The sequence below is a fragment of the Echinops telfairi genome, unplaced genomic scaffold (assembly GCF_000313985.2).
Source record: "Echinops telfairi isolate 266 unplaced genomic scaffold, ASM31398v2 ScPeMD7_18;HRSCAF=68, whole genome shotgun sequence".
Lineage (NCBI taxonomy): Eukaryota > Metazoa > Chordata > Mammalia > Afrosoricida > Tenrecidae > Echinops > Echinops telfairi.
In genome coordinates this window covers 64,227,023-64,241,186 of record NW_022103915.1, presented here as the reverse complement: position 1 = coordinate 64,241,186, position 14,164 = coordinate 64,227,023, and positions in this window count along the sequence as shown.

The window sequence follows — 14,164 nt, the reverse complement described above, 5'->3', positions numbered from 1 at the left end:
CCCAAAGAGTTCTGTGCTCATAAATTTACACACATCCAAACGGCAGCTTGACCTCCTTGAGGGACACACATTGTGATCCTTTTCATTGTTCCTTTTGTTCCCCAAACAAAAACCTGAAGGGCCGAGATGAGAGCTGTAGGGTAGATGGGCAAAGTTTCCTTCTCAGTGAACTTCTCATAGGACAATCCTCACTACCTTGGAGGAATGATGGGAAAAAATAGTTTGAGCAATTTTGTTGTCCTCTTGCTCATCAAGGAAGTTTTAAATGTTCTTAAAATGACTTGTAATAAGCCCTTATGGTGTCCTGTGTCATTTGAAAAATTCTATCAATATTACTTCTGTAGAATCCAAAAACACAGCTGCTATAACCTTTTGAATTGAATGTCTTACCTTGAATTCAACAGACCCAGCAGACACCCTAAGAAGCCAATATTTTGATAATACCCTAAACGTAGTGGGGTAAGCATTTGCCTGCGAACTGCATTGTCCGTGGTTCAAACCCACTAGCCACTCTGTGGGAGGAAAGCGAGTGAGACTGTCGCCCTCAGGAGAGATTTGCCATCTTTAAAACCCCAAGAAGCAGTTCTGCTCTGCTCTGTCGTGTCTCTGTGAGTCAGTCAATGCAGTGGTACTGTGTTTGCTTTGTGGTTAAGGAAAAGGATTGGAGCATTCCAAAGAGAAGCTGTCTGTGGCCATCTACTGATCACAAATATATGGTTATATGTGCCTTTGTTAGCAATAAACCTGTGCATGTTTGAAGTGTAACCATAGTAGCATTACTTCCTGACTCATTCTAATTCAGGAAGGAAAGGGTTGGGAAGGGGTGATATATTTTATTACATTTTGCCACACTTTTTGAAGCACCTTCATATATGTTAGATTGCCATTTAATCAATGGAACATGTAATCAATCTTTTCACATCATTTTTAAATTCTCACTCTTCTCTGCCTTGCATGCAGTGAGCTCTTAGCATAACTTAATTAATGTTATTTAAATTGGTTCTCTCACCTGTAAGCAATCACATTTTCATGACAACAGTGTTTATTTGACTAATTTGAATCTGTGCAAAAGGCTGAATTCATGCAGAGACTTTTAAAGGTAAGCAATATAAAACAAACATCAAAACATTTGCTTACCAAGGAAGTTGTCTATTTATGATATGCTGGAACTTAAAATGTTCTTTAGGGAAGTGAGTCAAAGTGACCTTGTACAAAATTAGGAATTAAGACTATGATATTAATTTCGGCTTCTTTTGTAACTGACTTTTCTAATTTATGCTATTTTACTTTCCAGTAATAGTCCTATCATATTTCATCAAAGATAAAAGTTCAGTTCCATCCTACCATCCATCCATCCACCCATCCATCCACCCACCCACCCAACCATCCTACCATCCATCCGTCCATCCATCCATCCATCCAACCATCCATCCACCCATCCATCCATCCACCCATCCATCCATCCATCCATCCATCCATCCATCCATCCATCCATCCATCCACCCATCCATCCACCCATCCATCCATCCATCTTATGTTATTGCTGCTATTTTTTGCTGCAATATTTATTGATCATCTAGAAATTCCTTTTGGATACTAAGAATCACCAATTCCCAGGACTTTTGTAGATTTCAACTGATGACACACAAGCAACAATGAATGTGTTTAGATGGTGGTGGTGGGGAGGGGGGCAACAGCAACAACCCCCGCATATTAAGGAAACGTACTCACATAATATAAAGAAAAGAATTTCCCAAGAAAAGGCATCTCAGTCCGTCCAGAATGAAATAACAACGAGGTCTAAGGGATGGGAGTTGGATGTGGTGGTTAGAACCAAGATAACGGTGCCTGCTTGTGTTTCAGGTCTGGGATGACTTGAAATGTCAAGGCACCAATGATGGGCTATGTAGTTATAGTGCCCAGAGGTGAGGTAAAATAATAACAATACAGGGGAAGGTTAGGGTTTAAAAAAAAACAAAAAAACCTTTCATCATCAAACATCAGAAATGGAGTTGTTCTCATTATTTCAAACAGATTTTTTGGTTGCTTCTCTCTGACCCTAGGATCAACCACAACTCTGAGTCCAATCAAGGCAAACCTATTCCTCTTTATCGATTCCTTACTTGAGAAATAAGAAAGGAAGTCAACCACACACCAGTAAGCTCAATGATCTGGTTAAAATTTTGATCAAGTGTTGATTATTGGAAAAACTATTTATTTTACATTTTAATCAACTTTAAGTTGAATGTTTGTTACTTCAACCAAATCATTTTTTTTGTTTAATCCAATTGGAGACTAAAATATGCTAATTTTTCTGGCTGTCTTAAAATTTGGTTAGGAGAATTAAAAAATATACAAGTCACAATCTTATACTTATATATTTCCCACTTAATACCAAATAAAATTTTGATAGATAACATGGAATAGTGGTAGGGCAGTAAGAGTTAAGCAAAAACTGTTTGCTTTATTTTAAGCTTGACCAATACCAAAACTAGAGGAAATGGCTGTCTACAACTAAGGACAAATCTCAGCTAGAGCTACATGGCATTCAAATTAAATGACTGCAAGCACCTTGTGTAAATAAAATTGACAACTTTACTACACTGGGACACACGTCAGCCTTTCTATTAGAACAGGAGGCTCAAAGGAATCAAAGTAAACTGCTTATGATTCATTTAATTTTTTAAACATACCATGCCACTGTCCAGTAATGAACTTAGATAAAACACTTTTCTCAACTCCTCTGGAGGAATCCAAAGGTATGAGAAAGACGAGGAGACAGAAGCAGAGTTCCTATTCCAATTTTATTTTCTTATTTTATTAACTTATTGCATAGATGTGCAACCAGGGGTGGCTGACTGTCCCCACTCCAGGATTGAGTGCTGTATTCTATCGTACATGGGGAGAAACACCTCACTGCCATGGGATCAATTCTGATTCTTCGTGACACTGTGAACAGAATACAGCTTCACCTGTGGGTCTAAGACAGAGGGATAGAATGCTTCATCTTTCTCACTGGGTGCCCCTGTGGTTTTGAATTTCAGACCTCGTTGATAGGAGGCCAGCATGTAATCTACTGCATCACTCGGGCTCCTGCCCTACTTAGAGCAGTATACAATAGACTTGAGTGGTTAGTTCTAAACTTTTTTGAAAAAAAAAAAAAAGTTATTTTGCTTCTTCCAGAATAGTAAGAGAAGTTTAAAAATTAAAACAGCAATCTAAATTGTTGAATACAAAATCGATTATCTGAATTTAAAACCCATACTTAATTCACAATAAAACAATTGAAGGTGGGGGGGGGGAGTATAATATGACACAATATTCTTAATGAAACAATACTAGAAATATATAATGAAGCATATTAAATATATTTTATTATCTTCTCAGTGTTTTAGAGGCAACTTGTATGTGCTTAACTTCTACCCATTGGCACGTTCTTCATGGACGAACACGATGGAGCTTCTTCAGTCCTTGATCAACCATCACTTCAGATATCAACATTTACTTAAACGTTTCAATAGAAACCTGTCCATGTAAAATATCTGTAGGAGGTTGGTTCACACATAGTCCTCACATTATGCTGACTCAATTGTAATTATGGTTTTATTTAGAATTTATTAAAAGAAAAGTCTTTAACTCACAAATCTCATATATGTTTAATTTAGACATGCTTATTTATTCAATAGTGGTGGCAGTAAAAGAGGGATTCCTTCATTGCTTTTATCATTTCTTTCCTCCTTTCATATTTTATGTGATTCTACATACTAGATCCAAATCTTTTCTAGGATTTTTTCTAAATTTTCACTCAATATATTTGCTCTTCTTGTCCTTAAACCTCTCTAATCCCTAGTGCCCCTCCAAGGCCTAAAAAGAATAGGACAGAATACTCCTTTTACCTCGCATGCTCTTTAAATCAGTTAGGCAAATGGCATGAAAGAAAAGAGTGTTACACACAACCAATTTAGTTTAAATATGAATATAGGATAGCAAATTAATTTAACTGTTTTTAAGTTAAGAGGAGAGATGTCCTTCAAGATTGAGTATTTCTCTTAGAGAAAGTGCACTCTTCATGAATTATCAGAAAGCCATTCTTGGTTTTTGCTTTATATGAAAAATCTTACTGTTTTTGCATAAACCCTTCTTTTTGCAGTGAGCGGTTTGCCTCACACAGTATCTACAACTAGACTGATTGCTGTTAGATGCCTCCTAGTAGAAGGAACCGCTGTGTGTCCTGTGCCGTCTGCACAGTGGTTGATGTGCTTGAGCCCAAATCTTAGGTACATGCTTTCTCTGTTTCCTGTCGCTCCTTGATTTAATGATTGTATTTTACAAAGCTTTTTATGTTTGACATTCATCTGAGATGATATTGCCTTGTAAAAAGACCTTCATTCCTCTTTATCTGTTCATTTAAAAATATCCACCAGCCCATTGTAAATACAGTTTTAAAATGTGGAATTCCCAACATGACTCTGTGGGATTATTTTCACCTCGCTTCACTTCATGTTAAGAAATTTATTTCATGGTGGAATAAATAAGATTTCGATTTTTCTTCCAAGTATTTGTTCTTTTTCCATAGGTTCTGAGATTTTATTAATATGATAAGGATGTTAGTGGGATTTTTTAATCATATTTAGAAAAAGAACAGAGATGTGTTTATCTTATTCTGTCCATGACAGAATTGTACACTGGCATATTCTGTACCAATTCCAGCCTTAATCTTGCCATTCAACACAAATCTAAAGAAAAAATCAAATTACATTCCCGGACTCTCTTGAAAAGCAGGTTCTGCCACCAGAATCACTTTTGTGAGATTGTATGGGAGAAATGTGAAATGTTTGGTAGCAGATTGTTTTTACAATATAAACCTTGACAAAATATCTTCCTATGAATTGTTTACACATAAGGAGGAAGAATTAGTGAAAAAGAATTATGTCTGATACGTTCATGTGGATATTTAGATTGGATCCAAAACCATGGACTCACTGGGTGAGACCACACACTTTTCAAATTCAATTAATTAGTTATTGTGAAGTGGTTAAAGGTTTATCAAGTATATTTAACTCTGCATTCAATAATTCTATTTCGTTTAATGTTGTTGACTGCGTTCCCCATACTGTAACCTGACCTATCCCATTCTACCCTGGGCTTTCTGTCTCACCCATTCTTCTATCCTACCCCTTCCTCCTTTCTGAACACTCTCCTTAGGAAAATGATTCCCTTGACATACAGAATGGCTGCAGGTGCTAAGAAGTTCATACCTCCCTAGTTCATTGCTCTTCTTATAAACCTTTCTCTTTTGGGGCTGATAATTGAGCCTCAAAGGTGAGTTCAGACTCAGATGTGAAGGGTTACTAAGGACTATGTTCCTGGGTTTCTACCATCTCTATGTGACCAGTAAGCTTGGTCTTTTCTTTGATTTTGAGTTTTGTTCCCCATTTTTTTCCCATGTTACCCAGGACCTTCTAAATGATCCCTTTCAGAACTGATTGCAATCAGTGTTTCTGGGCTCAATGTATGGAGACCGAAGTTAGTCTTTGGACTAAGTGTTTCCACGTAGCTGTGACATCCTTCACTCTTCTTGGATCCTCTTGGAAACAGGATGTAGAACATTTTCTTTGTACAGTATTTTGTGCCAATTGACCTTGCTATCTCCTGAGATTGCAGCCCTGAGCTCTCAAACCCAGAAACTCACTTCCTCTAGGTGTCCCACAGGCCATTTTTAAATCACATTATCAGTTGAAATACCAATTTCAAAGACACTGATGATGCATTCATTTTACCACAAGTGAAAGGGAACATCATATTCAGATTCGTGCAACCGATTAAGCCATAATTTCTTTCTCGGGAATCTTGTTGGCAACAAGGACTTATGACAAAGGAAATGGTTCACACTGAGAGTACCTTTCTACAGAAGAGATCACGGTCCCCAGCACCAACAGTATGTCTGGTCAGGTGAGAGAGTGCCAAAGCCACATCGGCTCCGCAGCTCAAGGGGCATAGTTTTACAACTTGTCCAGCTCACATATTTAGTTTGTATTGCAGCAGTCACCATCAATTATGATATAATTGTCTTCTTCAGCATACTATATCAATAACTAAATGAGTCCCCTGTGTAGTAAAGTTTAGAGAAATCTAAACAAGTCAGTTGCATAAACATTTGCATAAACATTTAAAAGCAGTATGTTCGTAATAGTTTCTGGGAAATCCAGAAAGAAAACAAAATAAAATCAATTTTCTTGCACACATGAATTGTTTTTGATAAGAAGAGAATAACTGCTTAAATTAAATGCTTAAAACAATCACTTATTTTCTGTTTTTTTAAATTGTAAATTAAATTGGGGGGCGAGCCTAAGTTTTATATCATTAACTTTTTTTCCATAGTCTAATCTCCTAGTCAACATCCCTCCCATCAGCTGAAGCCTTCCGTGCTTCTTGATTTCCCTTCTCTCTCCTGTGGATCATCCTCCTCCATTTCAGCCAAATCAACACTCAACAACCCTCTAGTCCAGCGGTTCTCAACCTGTGGGTCGTGACCTTTTTGGGGGACGAACAACCCTTGCACAGGGGTCACCCGAGACATAACCATAGCAAAATTACAGTTATGAAGTAGCAGCAAAAATAATTTTATGGTTGGAGGTCACCACAACATGAGGAACTGTATTGAAGGGTCGCGACATTAGGGAGGTTGAGAAGCTCCGATCCATTGCTTTATTCTCCTCCCTTGCACCCCTCTTTTGCAAATGTCAAAGCCCTTTCCTTTTGTTGTGAAAGTCTTTATCTTGGTGAAGTTGGTTTGTGTTGCCTTATAACAGTGGTCTCATATCATATGTGTTTTTTATAAAAAATCATGAACATTTAAAACTATTCTAAACACAAAAGGTTTATTCATTTACATCATCAAATTTCTTCCTTACACATTTTGTGTGGTAAGCTCTGAATAGTCTAGTCATATCACGTGTCCAGTACCACATAGATTATTCCTTCATGGACTTACACAGCAGTATGTATAGATTAAAAGAGAGGTGCGTACGCTGCGATATAAATATGAACATTTTCTTAAGAAGTTTTCCTTTTTTGCTTAACATTCTGGAATGAAATTTTTGAATACAAAGAATAGTACTCTTTCTCTTTTATTTTTAAGAGTGATGCTCTCAATCTTAGATAGCCCCTTTACTCTACAGTTTTTGTTTTTATTTAATCATTTTATTAGGGGCTCATACAACTCTTATCACAATCCATACACACATCAATTGTGTAAAGCACATTTGTACATTCATTGCCCTCATCATTCTCAAAACATTTCCTCTCCACTTAAACCCTGGGCATTAGGTCCTCATTTTCCCCTTCCTCCCCATTTCCCCCTCCCTCATGAACCCTTGATAGTTTATAAATTGGTATTTTGTCATATCTTGCCCTGTCCGACGTCTCCCTTCACCCACTTTTCGGTTGTCTGTCCCCCAGGGAGGAGGTCACATATAGTTCCTTGTTATCCGTTCCCTCTTTCCTACCCACTCTCCCTCTACCCTCCCAGTATCACCACACACCACTGGACCTGTAGGGATCATCCGCCCTGGATTCCCTGGATTTCCAGTTCCTATCTGTACCAGTGTACATCCTCTGGTCTAGCCAGACTTGCAAGGTCGAATTCGTGTCATGATAGTGGGAGCGGGGAGGAAACATTTAGGAACTAGAGGAAAGTTGTATTTTTCATCGTTGCTACATCGCACCCTGACTGGCTCGCCTCCTCCCCCAGACCCCTCTGCAAGGGGATCTCCAGTGGCCTACTAATGGGCTTTGGGCCTCCACTCCTCACTCCCCCCATCATTCACTATGGTAAGATTTTTTGTTCTGATGATGCCTTATACCTGATCCCTTCGACACCTCGTGATTGCATAGGCTGGTGTGCTTCTTCCATGTGGGCTTTGTTGCTTCTGAGCTTGATGGCCACTTGATTACCTTCAAGCCTTTAAGACCCCAGACACTATATCTTTTGATAGCCGGGCACCATCAGCTTTCTTCACCACATTTGCTTATTCATCCGCTTTGTCTTCAGCAGCTGTTTTGGGAAGGTGAGCATCATAGAATGCCAATTTAATAGAAGAAAGTATTCTTGCATTGAGGGAGTACTTGAGTGGAGGCTTTTTGCAAGTATTCCCATTGTTTAATTTCCAGATATCTTTGTGGTGAAATAAAATTTATTAATATGGTTTTCTACCCCAATCTCTATAATAGCCACCAAAGGACTGGGTGGGAAGAGGCAAAAGGGGAAAGTGTAAAACTAATAGAGAGGATTGGTCATTTTTACTTCCCAGCACTCCCCAAACCCTCCATCCCACAAGCTGTAAGGATGAACCACCTTTGAAGAAAAGCAAAAAAAAGATGTGAGGCTCTTGAACAAGCAGATTTGTGATCTCTGTTTGAAGTGGTGGGGGCCTCCGAGAACTGACACATGAGAGACTGTGGCACCGAGACTCTGAGTAGCACCATCTGGCTAGGGGTACCTTCTTCTCATCTGGCCCAAGGTTACGGAACTTTGGGATAGACTGACAGGTGAGCTGCCTTCAAGGCCCATAGAGGCAATGGCCAAGGGATCTTCTGGTTGAGAGGCTTAAAACCAGAAAGGAAGACTTTCTTGCTGGCTGAGGAGACCAATGATTGTATCCTTGTTGTTTGCTTATTCTAAGTATAGTGATCTAATTCTGTCCCTAATATTGTTGTTAGGTGCCATTGAGTCAGTTCCATAAAAATGTGTGCATAAGCAAAGGTGGTGAAGAAAGCTGATGGTGCCCGGCTATCAAAAGATATAGCACGTGGGGTCTTAAAAGCTTGAAGGTAAACAAACATCCAACCAACTCAGAAGCAACAAAGCCCACATGGAACAACATATCAGCTTGTGTGATCATGAGGTGTGAAACGGATTTTATCATATATGATAAAATATTTAAAAAAATTTTAAAGTATATTAGATATGTCACTTCTAGTCACACTGCACAGTGTTTAAATAGCTTAGAGCACACCTATGCTAAAATAATCATATTGTTGTTATTATTCAGTGTTCTCAGGTTGGTTCCAACTCCTAGTGACACTATGAACAAGAGAATGAGAGACCGACCAGTGCTACATATCCTCACAATTGTTGTTATATTTGAGCCTAAAGTTGCAGACATTGTGTCGATCAATCTCATCAAGGGTGTTCATTTTTTTCACCAACTTTCTATTACTGGTCTGTCCTAAAATGTCCAGGGTATGTGAGACATCGTTTTACCATCCTTGCATTTCTTCCAAGACAGATTTGTTTGTTCTTCTGGAAGTCCATGGCTCTCTTAATAAATATTCTCCAACACCAAATTTAAATGCATCAATTGTTGTATCTTCCTAACTCTTAGGCCAACTTCCGCATGGCCTAACCTTTAATACATAATGCATGAGATGTGATTGAAAATGTCATGTCTTGGGTCAGCTACATCTTAGTCCTCAAAATGACATCCTTGCTCTTCAAAACTATAAAAAGATCTTGTGCAGAACATTTGTCCTGGAGGTGTAGTGAGTGTCAGGTGTGGCTGTTAACTTCAAGATCAACAGTTCAAAACCACCAACTACTCTATCAGCAGTAAAAGGAGGCTTTCTGCTCCCATAAAGATTTGCAGTCTCAAAAACCCAATGGGGCTGCTCTACTCATTTATACAGGATTACTATGAGTCAGAATCAACTTGATGGTAGTCATTAGCTTATACTAGAAATATGCATATGTATATGAACAATCTCACAGTGACATTTAATGTTATTTTAAAGGTTTAATTTAATATTTATGTATTAAAGGTTTAATTTAATATTTATGTATTAAACATTTAACTTAATATTACTAGTTCAAAACAGAAAGTGGTAGTGACTCTTTTCCCAGTAGCCTTGTGTCTTCAGAAAAAGCTAATATTGGCGTAATGATTCATTATTTTATTTACAATATATTTGTGTTTTGCATAAGAAAGGATAAAGCTTGAATATCGATATGATTAATAACAGTTATAGCCGTGCATTTATATTAATATTGCATAATAGTGGAATGTTGATTTTGAGGGTATTTCTTTTCCTCATCAATCTCTTAAAGACTTACTTCTCTTAGCAAAATGCTCTTTCAACAAGGGAAAAGTCTAAAATGAGCTGAATACCAGATGTTTAATTAGCATCACTTCATCTAGCTCACTTCAGATAGTATAATGTTCACACAGAGCAAGGAACTGTCTGTCAGTATTTCATTTAAAACATAGAATAAATACTTCTAAATGATGTAGTGACACTACATTGCAAATCAGTTAATACACAAAATGAATGGAGAAAGAAAATATTTCAGTCCATCTGGTTTTAGAAAACCATACCAGGTCAACAAAACAACTGTAGGATTTTGAAGGGTAAGTAAAACTGAAGGTAAATTGGGATTTGTCTACAGAGCTGGTTATTTGTTTTCTCACTATTCACAACTCAGAGTGTAATTTACATGTAAACAGCAAAGCAAATCCAGAATAATTTTCCAATTAACTTTTCTTTATTGCCTTAGTCCAAAGTTTAACTCAGCATTTTATTAGCTATGTCATTTTGGACAATTCTTAGTTTTCTAATGTATAAAATCAGCATACTACTTCAGATACACCTCCTGGGGTGTTAGGAGGATTAGCTAAGATAATCTATTTTAAATGTTTAGCCTAGAGTTATATACATTAAAAGTGTCCAATAAATGTCAAATAACATTATCATGAATATTTCTGAAAGTTATAACTAGATATCATTAAGCATTTTAGTTTTGAAAATCACGATATTTTCTAAGACTTTAAATATTTAGGACATACCCAAATGATCATCCAGCCTTCCTCCTATCCTTGATAGTGATAGTGGATGATTGTATAAGAAAGCACACTGACATAAGTATTTTTAAAAACAAAGTCATATTTCCACTTCTACTTCAAATATTCATTTCTGCAAGAGTTTTCAGAGTGTATGTAATAGTTTTAAAACTCAGCATTACATTTAATAAACTTAAGAAAATAGTTTAGTTTACCTTTTTTGGCTTAACTTGAATTGTTGAAGATAGGGGTATTCATTTTAAAGCTGTTTCAGTATTTTTAAGTGTATTCCACATATCCACATGGATTAAGCCCCTGTGAATCCCCTCTGAACATGGACCAGGGATGTGAGTGGCCTAGCTAACATACAGCCTGCATGGGAAGGTAGATTGTCGCAGATGCAGTGAGGTTAACATTCAGCACATTATCATTGGATCTCCCTTAGGATCCATTTAAAATTGTGCTAGTTTTTAATATTGTCTGCTTTCTTTTTTATTGAGGTTTTTAATCTGTTTTTACTGTTATTCTTGTTACATTTTTGTTTATTTGTTTTTAAGGCTTGACCTATCCAGGATAGGTAAATCTCTAGAGGTAGCAACTGGATTAATGACTCCTTGGGAATGTATCAGGGAAGGTTGGGAGGAATAGGGAGTTAATATCCATGAGTACAAGAATTAATAAAGTGTTCTAGGACTGATTGTGTGATAACTGTACAGCTCTTCTTGATGTGATCAAACTGTTGAATTGTATGTAAAATATGTAAATTATATGCCAATAAATTGTTGGAAAAATTTCAAAGAAAAAAAAAGTATTTTTACATTAAAAAAAGATAGGGGTATTTAGCATAAGAAAATTTTTGTCATATATCTGCATTTCCCACACATTATTTATTAGCATTAAGTATAAAAAACTCCATTAATATTCTAAGACATTTTGAATATATTTAAGTATCAGATATGATTTAAATCAGGTCTATATGGAAATAAATACCAAAGATCACAGGCAAACAATAGACATATTTGCTTAATATCTATGCCAAACTAGGAGTTTTAGGATATAAATGAAATATTATATATAAATGTTACACCAAAGAATTTCTGAGAAAATGCAAAATCATTTTAATGGAAAGTAAATAGTTCAAATATATTATTATTTTACCCCCAACCTAACAGATTAAATATTTCTTTTTTGTTGTTTTGTTTTTATTTTTCAATTGGATAATGTTATTTTCTTTTTTTCAAATAGCATTTAGGACTCCAACAAATAAAAATTACTAACTAAAATCCACTGTCATGGAATTACTTCTCATTTATTGTGATCACATCTTACGAAGCTGAACTATTCTATAGGGTTTCCTATGATATAATATTTATGGAAAATATTTTTCCAGCAGAATTATTGGGGGTTCTGAACTGCTGAATTTGGTTAGCAGCCAAGTGCTTAATAACTGTGCCATCAGGACTCTGTTCGTGCTCTTGTGGTTAGGTGCACTGTAAAGAGGTCTGTGCAATGTGTCCTTTGATGTCTTTACTGCTGATTCCATGAGCATTGATTAGGAATTCAAGCAACTCTTCTTTGCGCTCAGTTAGAATCCGTACTGAAGGCTGTAATCTTTTCTCATCATCAGCAAGTGCTTCAAGTCTCCCTCAGTTTCAGAAAGCAAGGGTGTGTCATCTATATACCACAAGTTGTTAATAAGTCTTCAACCAATCCTAATTCCCTATTCTTTTTTTCATGTAAGCCAGCTTCTTGATTATTTGCTCAGTGTTCACATTGTATTGTGAAAAGATAACAACCAAAATAAGACACAACGTGTTTACTCAGAACACAACCCAAATGCAATGTATTGAAAGCAAATTTCTCTGATAGTCTGGCCTGATTCCAATATAAGTGGACATGATTTCTTGCTTTGGGCAAGATCTGAATCCTGCATCTAGCTCATCAACCTCTGGTCTTTGGACTTGAGCTAATGGCATGTTATATTGCCTATCGATTATGGGAGTCATCAACCAACTGCTACCTGGCCTGCTAATAGTGAATTCATTCACCTCTGTATCCACAAGCCTATTGTCTTACTGCCAATATTGGATTCATCAGCTCTTGTAGCTATTGAGTGAGTAGGCCTCTATTCTGGCATATAACCCAGAAACCTGGAACATGAATACTTCCAAAACTGTGTGAAACATTTCCTTAGGTAAAAGAAATAAAGTTATATGTACTATGATGTCAAAAAAATGGTTCATACAAAATTATAAGCATGTAAGTTATATTTGAATTGTGTTGAATTATGAAATGTTATATCACATGCACTCATAAATATCACAGGTTGTGCTTTTGTAGAATTCTGCCTGAGTGTTATCCATAGTACTTTATGATCCACACAGTTGAATACTGTTTGTTGTATATTTTTGAATATTTTTCTTATAAATAAAACATAGGTAAACATTTTTCTGGTATTCTCTGTTTGCAGCCAAGGTCTGTCTGACACCAGCAATGATATTCCTTCTCTCTCTATCCTGAATATTGCTTGATATTGTTGTACTGTTGCAATGGTTTGTTTTTAATATTTAGCAAAGTAAGAGGACTTTTACTAGTAAGAGTAATATTTGATAATTTCTGATTTATGTAATTTTTCTCGGGATGGGCATAAATATGGATATCTTTCATTCAGTTATTATCTTGGGGGTAGATGAGTATGTTCTTCATCACTGTACCTTCCTTTACAGTCCCTGCTCATATTTAATGTTCATGCTATCTCGTATATGGCTGAATATTGACTTATTAGTTTTTCTATAATTGCACTGCACCATTTTAATCTTATTTTGGTGCTTCCGTTATCATTCAACATTTTTTCCATAAAACCTTCAATATTGTAATTCAAGGCTTGAATGTTTCTTCCTTAAAGTTGAGAAATACTAAAAGTGCTCTACTTTTGGTTAATAACACCAGGTCTTAGCACAGATCGTTATAATAGTTTACATTGTCTTTTGGAGTTGACCTAAGAGAGATTTTCTTCAGCTTTTTAACTTCATCTATTTTTTAATTCATTTGCTTTAGCTACCCTTAAATGTCAAAGAAAGTTTCAGATCTAATAAAATATTAACTATTAGGAATATAGTAGTTTACCTCTTGACTGATAACCTAAAAAGATCACCAATTTGAACCCACCATCTGTTCTATGAGAGAAATTACCTGATAACCTGTTCCCATAAAGGCCGTTGTTAGGTGCGAGCACTTTGGTATTCACTCAGATTGATAGTACGTTGTATAACCGAACACTGCTTGTCCTGTGTTATCCTCAGAATAGTTGCTATGGTTCAGCCCATTTT